This window comes from Neovison vison, chromosome 8 (genome assembly GCF_020171115.1).
Source record: "Neovison vison isolate M4711 chromosome 8, ASM_NN_V1, whole genome shotgun sequence".
Taxonomy (NCBI): Eukaryota; Metazoa; Chordata; class Mammalia; order Carnivora; family Mustelidae; genus Neogale; species Neogale vison.
In genome coordinates, this window is record NC_058098.1 from 89,689,672 (window position 1) to 89,705,989 (window position 16,318).

Genomic DNA, 16,318 nt, shown 5'->3' on the forward strand with positions numbered 1-16,318 from the left:
AGGCAAAATACAAGTACGGATTTTTCACTATTAGTTTTAGTAAGCATAAAATTATATTAATAAATACAGTCAGAATATGAGAGGAAAAACTGCTAATTGGAAATGTAGTATAGTAGTCCCCCCTAACCGTGGTTTCACGTTCTTTGGTTTTAGTTATCTGAGGTCAACCGCAATCCAGAAGTGCTTGAGCCTTCCTCAGATGAATTATTAGGTCAAGAGTCGCCTAACACCAGGTCAGGATGCCTGCACCTTTTACGTCAGTTTATCTCATCACGTAGGCATTTTGCCATCTCATGTCATCACAAAAAGAAGGGTAAGTACAGTACAATAAGGTATTTTGAGAGACCATATTCACATAGCTTTTATTACAATATAGTGTTATAATTGTGCTATTTTATTAATTAATGTTGCTAATTTCTCAGTGTGCCTAATTGACAAATTAAACTTTGTCATAAGAATGTATGTATAGGAAAAAGACAGTATATACAGGGTTCAATACTGCCTGCAGTTTCAGGCATAGGGGCAGGTGTTGGGTCTTGGACTATAGTCTCTAATGACAACGTGGGGACTACTGTAAGCGATTAAGAGCATCATTTTTACATTTGTAACTTTTTATATTCGATATATATATGCATATATATAAAATATAATCAGTATATTGTATGCCTTAAACTAGTACAATATAATCAAATCACTATATTGTATGCCTTAACTAATACATTATATTGTATCCCTTAAAACTAATACAGTGTTGTAAGTCAGTTATACCTCATTAAAACTGGCAGGGATTGGGGAATAGAGACGAGAAGAAAAAAAAGAAGTTATCTAAAACTCTGGCCACAGGGTGGGAAAAATGCCTCCTGATAGCATTTGAAAACCACTGCCTTATGCTACATCACAGTTTCTGTTACTCTATTTCCCATCAGGAGGCTGAATTCACCTTAGTGCTAGTGAATACTCCAGCTCTTAGCTGTAATAAGAGACTCAAGATTTAACAAAATAGGTGGCCTTGGCACTGGAAGATAAAGGCACTGACCGCATTCCCAGAGTACATCAACCCCTTCCCATTCAATTACTTCAGAGTACAAATGATGATGGACAATGCAAAAGTAGCTGTTCAGGACAAGCTAGCTATGTGACCCTAGGCAAATCATTTAATCTCTCTGATCCTTACTATTCTCATTGGGAAAAATAGAGCTGATAATAACATGAGACAAATGAGGCACCCCAAGTGCTTTCCTTAGTGCCCAGCAAAGAGTAAGCATTTAAGAAATATTATTTATTAGTAACATGAATTATCATTATACAATATTATCACTAAAATAAAGGAAATTAGAAAACTCTAATGTTGATAGAAAAAGAAAATTCTGATGTTAAATTTGGGAAGTTTCTTAGATCTTAGTATTCAAATTGTGTATAATAAAATTAGGCTCCCAATTAATATCAGAGTAAAATACTAGAATTTTTTTTTCTATCTTCTGGATAACAAAAGAAAATCACTATTTTACAGCCTACGTAATAATAAACTCAGGTGAGAGTCATCAGTAGGTGCTGGAACTGTTAGGTGAAAGTTTGATGGTGCGCAGGACATTTACACCACCTTAAAACTTCATCATAGGTTATTTTTGAATTATGAAAGTAAAAGCAGTAATTTTACAATAGCTAAATCTGATAGATATAAAACCAAGTGTTCTATTTCAGTATCACTAATGGGACAAACTAACATCATATGCTTCCTTTTGTGATGCATTAAGACCAAATCATCATTTAATGTTTTTCTGCTATAAAAAACAATCATTCCATTCATTTATTCCTGCCATAAGGATATTATCTGAGTCTGATCCCCAGGAAATATCAAACACAGCCAAAGCGAGGGACATTCTTTTTTTTTTTTTAATTTATTTATTTATTTGACAGAGAGAGATCACAAGTAGGCAGAGAGACAGGCAGAGAGAGAGGAGGAAGCAGCCTCCCTGCTGAGCAGAGAGCCTAATGCGGGACTCGATCCCAGGACCCTGGGATCATGACCTGAGCCGAAGGCAGTGGCTTAACCCACTGAGCCACCCAGGTGCCCCGGGACATTCTTTAAAAAAAAAAAAAAAAAAAAGCTCTACTTTAGAAATGTTCATGTCATTAAAGATTAAAAAAAGAAGAAGAAAAGAACTGTCCTAGATTGAGAGACTAGAGGGACCAACAGCAAAAGGCAATGCGTGAGGGGGACGCCTGGGTGGCAGTTGGTTGGACGACTGCCTTCGGCTCAGGGCGTGATCCTGGAGTCCTGGGATCGAGTCCCACATCAGGCTCCCAGCTCCATGGGGAGTCTGCTTCGCTCTCTGACCTTCTCCTCGCTCATGCTCTCTCTCACTGTTTCTCTCTCAAATAAATAAATAAAATCTTTAAAAAAAAAAAAAAAAAGGCAATGCGTGATCCTGGATTAGATCCTGAATCAATGAAGAAGAAAAAAAAAAATTCTGCAAAGAATATTATCGGGGCAGTTGGTAAAATTGAATATAGATTTTATATTGTGTAATAGTTTAAATCTATGTTAAGTTTTTTGTATTTGATAATTGTACTGTGATTATGTTAGAAAATGTTCTTGCTCCCAGGAGATGCATGCTAAAATATTTAGATTAAGGGTAAAATATTTAGATTAAGAAAATGTTCTTGCTCCCAGGAGATGCATGCTAAAATATTTAGATTAAGGGTAAATATTTAGATTAAGGGCCATGTTGTCTACAATTTACTCTCAAATAGTTCTGAAAAAATACTAATACTACTGATAATAGTAATTATATGTGAAGAGAGATATCAGATGTGGCAAAGTGTTTGGTTTTTTGTTTTTTTTTTTTAAGATTTATCCATTTGGGGACGCCTGGGTGGCTCAGTTGGTTAAGCAGCTGCCTTCAGCTCAGGTCATGATCCCAGCGTCCTGGGATTGAGTCCTGCATCAGGCTTCTTGCTCGGCAGAGAGCCTACTTCTCCCTCTGCCTCTGCCTGCCATTCTGTCTGCCTGTGCTTGCTCTCTCGCCCTCTCTCTCTATGATAAATAAATAAAATCTTAAAAAAAAAAAAAGATTTATCCATTTGTTTGAAAGAGAGAGTGGGAGAGGGCTAGAGGGAGAGAATCTTCAAGTAGACTCCCCACTGAGGATAGAGCCCAATATGGGGCTTGATCTCAAGATCCATGAGGTGGTGACCTGAGCCGAAACCAAAAGTCAAGCGCTTAACTGACTGAGCCACTCAGGTACCCCAACTGTTTTGTTTATAATTGGTCAATCTAGGTGAATGATACAAGAGAGATCATTGTATTATTCTTGTAACCTGTCTATAAATTTAAAATACAAAAGAAAGAAAGAAGGAAGGAGATGGGGCGAGAAAGACAAGACAAGATGGAGGGGGAAAAAGCATGGTGGATGGGAGAAATTCAGCCCTCTAGCTTTATGGGTGGGTTTGTTTACAAGACTCCTGTCTTGTTTGTGACCTTTAAAAACCTGGGATGAAATAATCACCACAGATAATGGTCTATGTGTATGAAATATCAATGTGCAGAATATTGCCCATCGCTACCCCCATCCCCCTCCCTCAATTTTGAAAAGTAAAGTGCAGATCATACTAATATTAACAATTCCAATAGCAAGCTTTGTTTCTATCTTTCTTTCTTTGTTTCATATATCATGGATTAAAAAACAACTGTGTGCTGGTTCACATCAGCATTTGGAAATTTGTTCTCATTCATTGACCTCATTGTTTAATCATTGAGCCAAAAGTGGCTAAATCACTCTCCCTACTTCTCAGGCTGGATATTGAGAATAAATAAGCAAGTGAGTCTTCTTTACCACTCAGCTTCCCTGAACTCCACTCCCTCTCTTCCAGTCTTTCAGGAAAGGGACTGATGGAGAGTAAGCTTTGTTCAGACAGATAGGTACAGAGGGATGGAAATCTCTGCATGTATGCCCAGCTCCTTGTGGGGCCCTGACTTGCTAGCTCAGAAGACAATCTGCAGTCTAACTCCAACCGATTTCACTTCTGTTGTAAGAAACAGAAAAATTACAGATAATGAGAATTTAGGAGCATGTTAGGCTTAGTTCAGGGGAAGTCATTAGTGTTTCATGGCACCCTGAGGAAGAATGCCCAGATGGTAAGTATATTCTATCTTGAAACCAAGTAGGAGATTCTAGGTGATGAACATTTAATCCCATCACTATCTGTACTGTTTGTCTAATTAACCTAAATAAATAAGCCTCTTCCTCCTCTATTTCTTTTATCTTTTATTTCTTTGAGCTTTTTTCTTCCTTCCATCCTTTTTTGTTGTTGTTGTTGTTGCTGTTGTTTTGTTTTCTGAGTGTTGAATACTTGATTCACTTGAACCATCTGGTTGGATGAGAAAATTTAAGCTAGGTTGTCAGCTCAGAAGTCATTCTAAATACAAAAAAGAGGTCTTTTCAATAAGGTTTTCCCTTATTGTCCTTGTCCTTTCCCATTGCTATAACAAAATGCCACAGACTGGGTAACTTATAAGCAATAGACAGCTACTTCTCACAATTGTAGAATCTGAAAGTTCTGAGATTAGGGTGCCAATAAGGTTAGGTGAAGGCTCTCTTCCAGCTGTGGACTATCAACCTCTTGTACTCTCTCTTGGGGAAGGCAGAAGGGAGTTCTCTCAGACCTTGTTTAAAAGGGCACTAATCCCATCATAAGGACTCCTCCCTCATGACCTAATCACTTCCCAAGGGCCCCAGCTTCTAGTACCATCACACTGGGCATTAGGATTTCAGCATATGAATTTGAGGGAGACGCAAATATTCAGACCATAACACTCATCTTCAACTCACTGTCCTTTATCGTCGTAAATTATTTACATCAAAAAATGGTATAAAGACAGGATTTTAAAACCTCCCTAGAATTAGCCATTTTAAAAAATAACTGTGATAATTCAGTGCTTATTTAAGAAATTGATTCCTGTCGTACTCCTTAAAAATACCCTGAAACCTTGCCACATAATAACATCCTTCAAAAAAATCAATATTTATAGGTATAGTGAAAGTAAATATATTTATTACTCAGAGTGAATCCATTCTATGAATTGCATGTAGCTCTGTGCCTCCTGCCATTCCCACATGAAGAATAGCCTAACTTCTCTGGAATGATGATCAAGAATGTAAGGGAAAGGGCATTCTTAGATGGTCCAAGACTCAGAAATCAGTCCTCATCAATGGTATGGGCATGTGTGATTCAGTTAAGTGCTCTGAATCTAGTCTATAAAACCTGTAAAATCATGATTTCCAACCACTATTGGTCTTCCTAAACTTTGTGACAGAAATTAGTCACTATATTTTGCAATTTAAGGCTTTGAAAACAAGCTTTGTTGTGCTTTTTCCATCACAATGAGAAGGATAGAGCTAGCTCATTATCCCAGGAGGAAGGTGAGGGTCAAGTGGAGCAGAACCCAGTCATCCCACTGAGCACAACCAAACCAGCTGCCTCTTAGCCCATGCCCAGACCCATAAGTAAGCCCAGGTCAAGATCAGAGGTAGGCCAACTTAGCTGAATTCTTCAGACACCAAAGAAATAAATGATAGAATTATATGCCACATAGCACACAGTATTGTGGCACTAGCTAACTGCCACCGTTCAGTAAAAACATATAAATGGGAGAAGGAGTAAGCTTGGCTTCTTGGAAAGTGTTCATTCTCCTAGATATTATGAGTTATTTATTGAACCAAAAAATGTAAAAGTAAACAACAACAACAAAAACTGTAAAGGTACCTTACCCCTAATATGTAAGCTACATATTCAGTGGGGTTTATTTCATATTATAAAGGTGATAGTAGTGAAATATAATACTGCTGAAATAAGTGAAAGCCTTATTTTTTTATCATAATGCTGCATGTCTGTTGGAAGGTATACATTTGTGTATCAAGAGGCAGACAGGGAGTAATTACCATCTGATAATTATTACTATCCAGGTATTCATCTGAAGGTTCTGTGATACATCAGAACTATTTTTGTTTTATCAGTTTATTAATTTTTAACTCAAAGAATGAATATGCACATTGTACATAGTTCTGATTATACAGACATCAAACTTATTCTTTTTATCCACAGATCCTAATAACCTGTTTTATGTATTTTAAGGAAGCCCCTCTAGTCAACTAGTTATCTAAACATGGTTAGTAAGATGAAAAGTTCAGTTAAAGTTAAATTTCCATAGTTATAGTAAAAATTTGATAGTAAATTGTGTAAGAAACATTTTGATTTATACTCCAATTTGAAAATTGGAAGAAAAAATATTATTTAAAATTTACTTAATTATATATTAACAAAATTCTGGTTATAACTGCAACACAATAACTGTTAGAATGAAGAAAGACAGAATCAAGTATTGGTTGAGATTTTTGTTTAAAATACTTCTGACTAAAATACTGAGCCTGGGTGGCTCATTCAGCTAAGCATCTGGCTCTAGGTTTCAGCTCAAGTCATGAACTCAGAGTTGTGAGATCAAGCCCTGTGTCAGACTCCACACTCAGTGGGAAGTCTGCTTCTCTTCTCCCTCTGCCCCTCCCCACTGCTGGGGCGCTCTCTCTTTCTCAAATAAATAAATATTAAATTAACAAATTTAATTTATTATTTCTGACAAAATTATTAGGTGCTAAATGCAGTGTGGTATTATGACATGGATCCTGGAACAAAACAAAATGAGAAAAATTGGTGAAATCTGAATAAGATCTAGAGTTTAGTTAAAAGTGATATGTGTCAATTTCTTAGTTTTGATAACTGTACAAATGTAAGTTAAAAATTGACATTTGGGGAAGGGCACCTGGGTGGCTTAGTCGGTTAAATGTATGCTTTCACCTCTCAGGTCATGATCTCAGGGTCCTGAGATCGAGCCCCGCATCGGACTCTGCTCAGTGGCGAGTCTGCTTCTCCCTCTCCCTGTGCCTGTGTGATCTCTCTCTATATATATCTCTATCTCAAATACGTAAATACAATCTTAAAAAAAAAAAAAGGAATTGACATTAGGGAAAACTGGTAAGAAGTGGACAAGAACTCTATCATAGTTGCAACTATTCTATAAATCTAACATATTACAAAATGAAAAGTTTATTTCACAATTATTAGGTGGCATGACATGACATTCTTCTCTAATAACAACTTAACCACAAAGAGGTTCATTTGTGCAGAAGTATGTGAAGGCTGTACCAATTTTCCCAAGGACCTCACTTACGCCCTTGAGACAAATCCTTTTTTTTTTTAAGATTTTATTTATTTATTTGACAGGCAGAGATCACAAGTAGGCAAAGAGGCAGGCAGAGAGAGAGAGAGAGAAGAGGAGGAAGCAGGCTCCCTGCTAAGCAGAGAGCCCATTGTGGGGCTCGACCCCAGGACACCCGGATCATGATCTGAGCCAAAGGCAGAGGCTTTAACCCACTGAGCCACCCAGACACCCCCCCTTGAGACAAATCTTTCTCTTTTAAAGCATCTATCCTATAGTAATCCCTGTAATCTATTCAACCTCATAACTGTAGGAATACAGATAATTAATATTGGGAAGGCAGGGAACTCTCTGTGTCTACTTTTCCTACACTATAAATACATAAAAAATTAAGGAAACAAAAGAACCAATGAGAATTGGCAACCAATGAAAAAAGGAAAAGGTCCCAACAGAGATGTAAACAACTGATACAAACAATATTCAGAGATTTTCTTTCTGCCATGGAGCATGATGTCCTAAGACTGTCTGAAGTATGTGACCTTAATGACTAAATCCTTCTCTCCCCCAAGTCTTTGACTTCACAGGAAGAAGGAATTTGCATGGGCAAAAAGAAGTTACAACACAGGCCCATATCCAGCTATGATGTGATTCCCCAAACATGCTTATGTTAACTTTTTTCAGATTCTCACAAAAGGCAAGATCATAAAAAATGCTAATTTTCACAGAATTCCAGAGTCCCTGAAAATTTGTTTTTGGACCCCAGCTTGAGAAAACTTGCTTCAAGAGTTTAGCAGAGGGGCACCTGGCTGTCTCAATCCATAGGGCATGCAATTCTTGATCTTGGGGTCACAAGTTCAAGCCCCACATTGGGCATAAAGCTTACTTAAAAAAAAAAAGTTTAGCAGGAAAAAGGCAGTGTGGTAATAGTGGTAATAGTGGTGCAAAGCACAACTACAAAGTCCAAATTCCAGGTTGTAACCTCGGCACAGAAATTAATGACTTTGTGAACTTCTATAAGTCACTTTCCCTCTCAGGGCTTCATTTCCCTCACCTGTAAAAGGAGATGGTAGTTATATCTTCCTGATGGTTGGTTGGCAGGATTAAATGAAAAAAAATCTATAAAAAGAAGATAAAATTACACCTGGCATTTTATTCTTCCTTTGGTGCTATATACACAGCCGTCTTAAGCTAAGGAGGAGGAAGCTGATGAAGCTGATGAAGGAAACATAGAACTAAGATCCCCCTTACTTTGTTATTTTCTTCTTTAAAGGTCTTTAAGGAGCTCTTGATAACACTATTTTTGCTTTGTCTTCACGTAGTGGGGAGCTCCTTTCTTATCTACACTATTCCTTTAGTTCCCGTGAGGAAATTATCTTATGTGCAGATAAAAGTGGCAATTCATTTCTGGCCTGATTCAATCATAATCATATTGTCAACTTTACAAGATGTTAATTACGAAATAAGAGACAATTGGTTGTGTTTTATGAGGCTGTTACAACATGCCTAGTATGCCCATTGAGTGAGCCAGGAGGTTGAAATTCAAGTGCTTTGGGCTGTTCCTCACTATGTGTTAATGGCGCAATTAAACATACCTTAAAGGAGAGTTTCATCTTGCTCCATAGTGGATATTTAATAATTTGTTTTGTTAGGAGATTTTGCCCTGAGCAAGTCCTCTGAGGCTGAAGGAATTCTAAAGCTCTGTTTCTAAACATACTGCATGGTCCCTCTCACTCACCTCCCTCACAGGGAGGAGTATCTGGAAGAGCTTTCACTGCAATCTGTGGCCTTGATTCTCAAGACCACCAAGAAGCAGGGCCATTTTTAAAGAAACTCCCTAATTACCCTCATAACTGATTTGGACAGAACAGACACACGTGAATAAATGCTAGAGTGTCTTATTTCTTCCCAAAGGACCCCATCTCTACTATTTAAGCCAACGTTTATGTGAAGATTTTTCCATTTTTCTTTGCTCTCTAGAGCATCATTGGTTCAGTCTCATGACTGAAGTTCACACAGGAGATTCACTGTATTATTCTTTTTTTTAATATATAAAGCAACAGAAAATCTACTTCCAAGTTAATCTTTCCAATATCAGCTTATTTTTAAAATCAAATAGCTACATAATCAAATCAAAATGTCATTTTTAAGAGGTGCCTGGATGGTTCAATCGGTTGAGCATCCAACTCATAGGATTCAACTGGGGTCATGATCTTAGGGTTATGGGATGGAGTCCGGTGTCAGGCTCCATGCTTGGTGTGGAGTCTGCTTGAGATTACACTTGAGATTATCTCGGCCCTTCCCCAGTATCTCTCTCTCTCTGTCAAATAAATATATTCTTTTTTAAAATATCATTTTTAAGGAGAAATAAAGGATAGTATAAAGTTCTTGTGACCTTAAATAATTGTGTTCACTACTTAAAAATAAGTATTTGGAGGCTCCTGGGTGGCTCAGTGGGCTAAGCCTCTGCCTTCGGCTCAGGTCATGATCTCAGGGTCCTGGGATCGAGTCCCGCATCGGGCTCTCTGCTCAGCAGGGAGCCTGCTTCCCCCTCTCTCTGCCTGCCTCTCTGCCTACTTGTGATCTCTCTCTCTCTCTCTCTCTCTCTCTGTCAAATAAATAAAATAAAAATAAGTATTTGGATTTGAAACTTTTCCTCACCTGTGATATATGGTAGTTGCTCTGTCTTAATATAGGCATCACACTCTACTCCATTTCCTCATCCTTCTTCAAGAGGCAGGAGGGAAGATTCTCAGTGGAGAAGACTCCTTGACTTTGTCCTATATTCTCCACCCTTCTAGAAGGGGGACATGTTGGAAGTATCAGTACTGAAAGCACTAATTTAAAACAAGAGTAAACAAATGTTTAAGAAGCATAATTACTTAGCATGACTACGCACACTAGTTCTAGTTCCCTGTCTCAAAGTCGTCAGTCCTTAAAGCTTGATAAACTACACAAAGAACCTACGAGCTATAACAAAAAACCAGAATCTCATATATTGGCTCAAATCAAGCCTTCCCATAACCTCTCCCTCTGCCTTTCCCCCCTACCCACGCTCCCAGTCTCTCTCTCTCAAACGAATGAATAAATAAAATCTTTTTAAAAAATAAATAACTTCTTTTATCAATATCACGCTACATTTCAATATGCTTTTTTAAAAGAGCTATTTTCTTTTATTTGGACTTGGAAGTCTTTTGTAAATATATATTTTTTTTTTTGAGAAGAAACTTAACTGGACTGTTAACCAGGACAGGGTTATAAAATAGGTGGAGTAGCATTTGTTTAGAGAAAAGGTGTTCTATATTTAGAAAAGAGAACAAACACCTCATTTGTCTCATTTGATTTTTTTTTTTCCAAAGGTCTAACGAAAATTCTCTAGGGGACATCGCCTTTTTGTTTGTTTGTTTTGGGTTTTTCTTTCTGCAATAGAATAATAGGTAGCCTACAAACTTAATATTCATGTATATATTTTGTCCTAAAGGAAGCTTTAAGCATTGTTATCACTATTTTGTGAATTGGAAAACCTAGCCACATGCAATTTAGATCCTATGACCCACGCTTAGCCAAAATGTGTAACAGTAAAGTGACTTTCTTCCCCAGTGCAATGCCCATTTCACTTAGTGCTTCATACTGTCCTCTCCTGGTAGATTTTCTGGAAAGCTCACATCTCAGGCAGCTGAGTCCCAAATCCTAGACAAAGCAGTGAACAGACGCACATGAACATCTGTTCACCTCTGAACCAAAAATGAAAAAGAAAAGGAATGGAAAAGTGGAAAAAAAAAGAAGAATACATTTGGATATGTCTAGATTTGGCAATTCAAATAATACTAGAATCATTCTTCATCTACACACCTACCACTTAGTTCCTTAGTACCTTTTTCTCTTGTTTCTTTTTGTTCTTTTCTCAAGAAATAGCTCATCAAAATAGCTCATCAAAATAGCAATGACTAAGTGGTTAGGAAGAAGGAGCCCATGTTTGAAATTGTTTTGTTTTTAACAGAATGAAAAAAAAATCCTAAACCCAAACCCTATAATTCAACCCAACTTGTCACTACCCTCTGATTAAAGCATTTTTTTAAATAACAGATAGGAAGCTGAGATGGGCATTGAGATAAAGATGGTTAGCATAGATCAAAAGGAATTGTACATACGTCAGTTAGATTAAGTGACAGGATGTGGGGAAGTGGTAGGTCCCATATCCAGTTACTTTATGCACGAGTACATTTGCTGAATGCAGGTACTCTAACAGGCTAGCCACGCATAGACGGAAACCAGGGAAATTAATGGAAAGCAATCTATAATGGCTAGAGTGTTTGTTCTGATATGGATCCAAGACCACATTTCTTCTAATTAGTAATATTACTGTAATTTTTTATAACTGTCTATCTTGCCCTGCCCAGGATAGTAAATTATCTTTGAATCTTTCATCTGGCATTTCTGAGGGGTCAGTGTTATGTTGTAAGTATTCTATATCCCACATACATAAACTTAGTAATTAGATACGGACAAGTTTCCCAGCCAATTAGAAAGAGAAATATTTAAAATCTTCTCCCCCACCAAAAAAAAAAAATCCATCTGAAGGCATTTGGGGACACAAAGGGGGCAAATGATATAGAATTTCAATATCAGTGGAGCCCAGAAAAGAATACTTAATCTGGTTTTGAGGTGAAGTAGGGTTGCGGAGAGGAGAGAATAAGAAGCAAGAATAGTTTGCTTGCTAAGTAAAATGGAAAAAATCATAACAAGGGTGATTTTCCAGGAAGAGTGAGTTACAACAGAGGAGTATTGCTTATGACCACAATTATTACCACATATTTCTTTGGGATTGCATTCATATATTACCATTCATAATGAAGGTGATCTTGGCTAATCAAGCCAGACTATAAAACAGAGAAATTTAAAACCCATGTTAGGGAAACTCTATGGGACTTAAAAAGGGATTGCTTCCTTACTTAATGTAGTCACTAAGATCTGAAATTCTAGAGCTGGAAAGACCTTCTCACTTACTTTTACCAGACCTGACTAACCCTAATTTAGTAATAATCAAATCACCCTTTAGCTGAAACAATTGCATATCTTTAATAATCCAACAGGCTAGGACTAGTATGAGGGAAATGAGGCACTTTGCCTTCAGGCACAAATTTAAAGGGGACCAGAGGAGGGGGTTCCACTGCCTTAGTAGTCAAGATAAATAATATTTCAACTTTGCCTACCCAAATGCCTTCTCTGTTGAATCCTATCTTTATATAAAATTTTGTTATATTTTGTTCATCATGAATTTTTTGCATTGATTTTGTTGTTTTTAAAATATTGTTTATCTTGATAACTAAGGTTTTTGGCACTTATATTTTGTACCCTAAAACAAATACTTCACTCACCTCACACTAGTCCTGGACCCATAAACCCATTCCACTATTTATATAATTTCATAATCAGAAATTTTTTCCTTACATCTAACTCAGGGTTTCCCAAGCTTGGCACTATTAGACACTTTGGGACCAGATCATTCTATTTTGTGGGTGTTGTCCTATAAATTATAGGATGTTCAGTAGAATCCCTGGCTTCTAACTACTGGATGCCAGTAGCACCCTCCCTCACCCTCACCAAAAATGTCTCCAAATTAATCCTGGTTTAGAATCATTATTCTTCCCACAGCCTCTTATGCTACAAACCACCCCATTTCTTCCTGTTGTGTCCTCAGTAAAGATAGAAAGCAGCTTTTCATCATCTTCTAAATAACCCCATGAGATTCTTTGCTTTGTAGAGTGTATGTTTACTTTATAATCTGATTAGAGTGATGATAATCATGTTAGTATGTCTAGACATACCAAGGTCAAACCCCTGGCCTCCGTAAGGTTTATTCCTATCTAATATCTGACATCTCATAGACCACTTGGCCATCTGAAGCAATAGCTTATTCCAGAATTTCCAAGATGTCTTGTAATCATAACTCCTTTGTCAAACTGCAAACTCAAGTCCCTCATTGAATTAGGCCAGAGAGATTAGTTATACCCAACCACATTTCATTTTCTTCAAAGTGAATTTCATCTGGGAATTTATCAATAATCTTAGCTATCATATCCTCTTCCATCTCAGAAACTAAGACTCTAATGAGTTAGATTACATCAAGTAATTCAGCAGTTCAACTTCCTCTGTGATTTTGGTTTTCTAATTACTATAGCTTTGGGAAGCCATGTTTCCTGTAATGAAAAATGTGTAGTATTTTTTCTTATTATTATTCAAGAATGAAATTCTTTACAAAATGTTTAAAGCTCACAGTTAGATCTAGAAATCAAATTACACTTGGAAGGTAAAAATCCATTTCTGGGTTCTAGTTTAGTAGCAACATGCCGAAAAGTCTCATGTCCATCCATGTGAACTGCAGTATGAATCATAAATAGGTAGTCAAACAGACGACCTAGAAATTCTTCCCAATGATGCACAGTCTGCCACCTTCATCCTCCACTCAAATGAACTTTCATAAAATTCTGGATTCATATGTGGGGGTTTTTTCCAGGTGGGAATTGTGTTGACTACCTATATCCAAGATAATTAGTTTGAAATAAGCAACTTCTTCTTTTGAAGAAGAAGAAGAAGAAGAAATATATATATATATATATATTTCGCTGAGTTATTAAATAGTTCAAGGAGTTTCCAACATGATTGGAACCAGGCTAGAAAAGGAGACCAGACAAGGGAGTTAGGCAGCAAGTGGACCCCCCCCCCCCGCCAAGAGCACTCCACCCTACCCATCTAAGGAGGAAACCACCACTACTGCTACTACCACTAAAGAACGGATGCTGCAAGTTACCAGGCAGCCACAGACAGTGAACTTTGGTTGGTGCTCCTTCTGCTACCACCACCTCAGTGCCTCTGGATTCTCTACTGTCTCTGCCTCTTTATGTTACCAGCTCCCAGTTCAAAGTCACTAGTAGAGGCTTCTGCTTAGTCAAGCCTGGGTCAAGTGCCTATATTCTAGCTGCATTGGAAGCTGGGATAATGTCTGGATTTCTCAGTTTCTCAAGTGGGAGGCAGGCAACCAAAAAAATGAGAGCTGTCCTTTACAGGTATGATGAAGAGAGGTAATAAATAAAAACAGATTAGAGGGGTGCCTGGGTGGCTCAGTGGGTTAAGCCTCTGCCTTCAGCTCAGGTCATGATCTCAGGGTCCTGGGATCGAGCCCCACATCGGGCTCTCTGCTCAGCGGGGAGCCTGCTTCCCTCTCTCTCTCTGCCTGCCTCTCTGCCTACCTATGATTTCTCTCTCTGTCAAATAAATTAAGAATTTTAAAAATTAAAAAAAAAACAGATTAGATTTTGGGCTCTGGAGTCAGACTGTCTGAATTTGAATTTATGCCTATTACTAGCTATGTGATCTTGAGCAAATTACTTAAATTCTTAATCGTTTCTATTTCCTCACCTTTACAACAGACCCTTTATGAGGATTAAATAAAAACATTTATGTAAAATTGCCTAGCACAGTATATGGCACATAGTAAGTACTTCTATAGATTTATATTTATATGTCTGTACACACGTAGTTACACATATATGAATATGTGGGTATGCGAGCATGCAACGTTGATAACAGAGATAGAGCTTTTCTACCCCTATTCTCTTCCTCCTTTTATAAATACCTACCAAATACTGAGACAGTACTTGTATATCTCAGCCTTTTCATTTAGTTTAATGCAGGACAAGGCCACTAAACTTAACTTTGGTGTCCCCCACCCCTCCACTTAAAACGTACATGATAGCAGAGCAAAACCAAAAAAGAAATCATCATAATTCAACATATGCTAGAGTAGCATAAAAATGGAAATTCAAAAGACGGGATTAATTTTGTCTAGGGAGCTAGAAAATTCATTATAGAAAGAACTTGACTGGAAACATGAAGAATAGATAATGAACTTCTTTAGAGAGAAGAGAGAAGACTTCTGCCAGGGAGTGAGAATACTCTCAGCACAGCTATGGAACTGCAGGTCTGCTGGGAATAGGGAAGAGCTGGGAAGGACAAGAACGAGGGACTGGTGGGAGGGTGGAAAAAGAAGAACCGAGAAAGACAACTGGGGCCACACCAGATCTGACCAAAGGCCCTGGCAATGTGTCGCATCTTTGGGATCAATATCTTAGATGATTATTTATTTCTGGTAAGATTTTTGTTCATTATGCGGAAGTGCAACCCCAGGGATTAAAGCTGGCTTAAGCAAAACAATGGAATAGGCAGAGTTTGTCCCATACCTTCCTTTTGTTGAGTCTCCCTTTCCCTCTAAACCACTATCCCAGGTCCCCATGGCCATGTGGAAAGCCTCTGCCTGTATAGCACAACCTATTTGATGCTGCCAGAGGTTTCAGGCCTTTATAGTGCTCCCAGCTCCGTGCCCTGCCATTCTTCTTCCTTCTCCACACCTGTCAGAGCCCCACTTTCTGTTTAATTGACAAGACTAGGAGTGTGCTCGACAGATGACGCAGTTTCACCTGCAGTCCTGGCCCACAGCTCTTCCTCATAACACATTGCCCTAATAGTTGCAGTGGGCTCCCCAGAAACCATATGAGCAGTTCTCCAAACTCAATTTTGTTGGCTCCTAGACCTACATTTTCCCCAATTTCTTCACCCAAACTCCAGCCACAGGTAGATCATGTGCTCTAATGAGGACAGAAGAGCTTTTTTTATAGCCCACAAGATAAGAAAGCTCAAAACAGGATTGCTCTAGAAAGTCTGATGTGAGTGATTGCTTCCTCATTTCTTCTCAGGAAATAGAATTGGCTCTGGCTTCTCTTCTGGACATAGAGTTTGGTCTCAACTTCTTCAAGACCATTAACCCAGGGATCTGAGCCCAGTGGCTCTAGCGTTCATGAGACTGGAAACTGAAGTGTTTGGCCTCTTGCTGTGGAGAGGTTTAGCATACTGGTTGTAGAGCTTAGTGGGTTTCTTTTAGGTTTTGTTTCAACTGCTAAGAGCCCAGGGACTCAAGCCTTATGAGATGCTCAAGGAATGTGAGGGAATTGACTGGGACCCGGGGAATTGGTGTTCGCTGAGCTATTGCTGGTGTATTGCCTGGGATGGAGAGTGAGAAGGCCTAGAGATGCAGCCTGCCCTAAGGAGCTG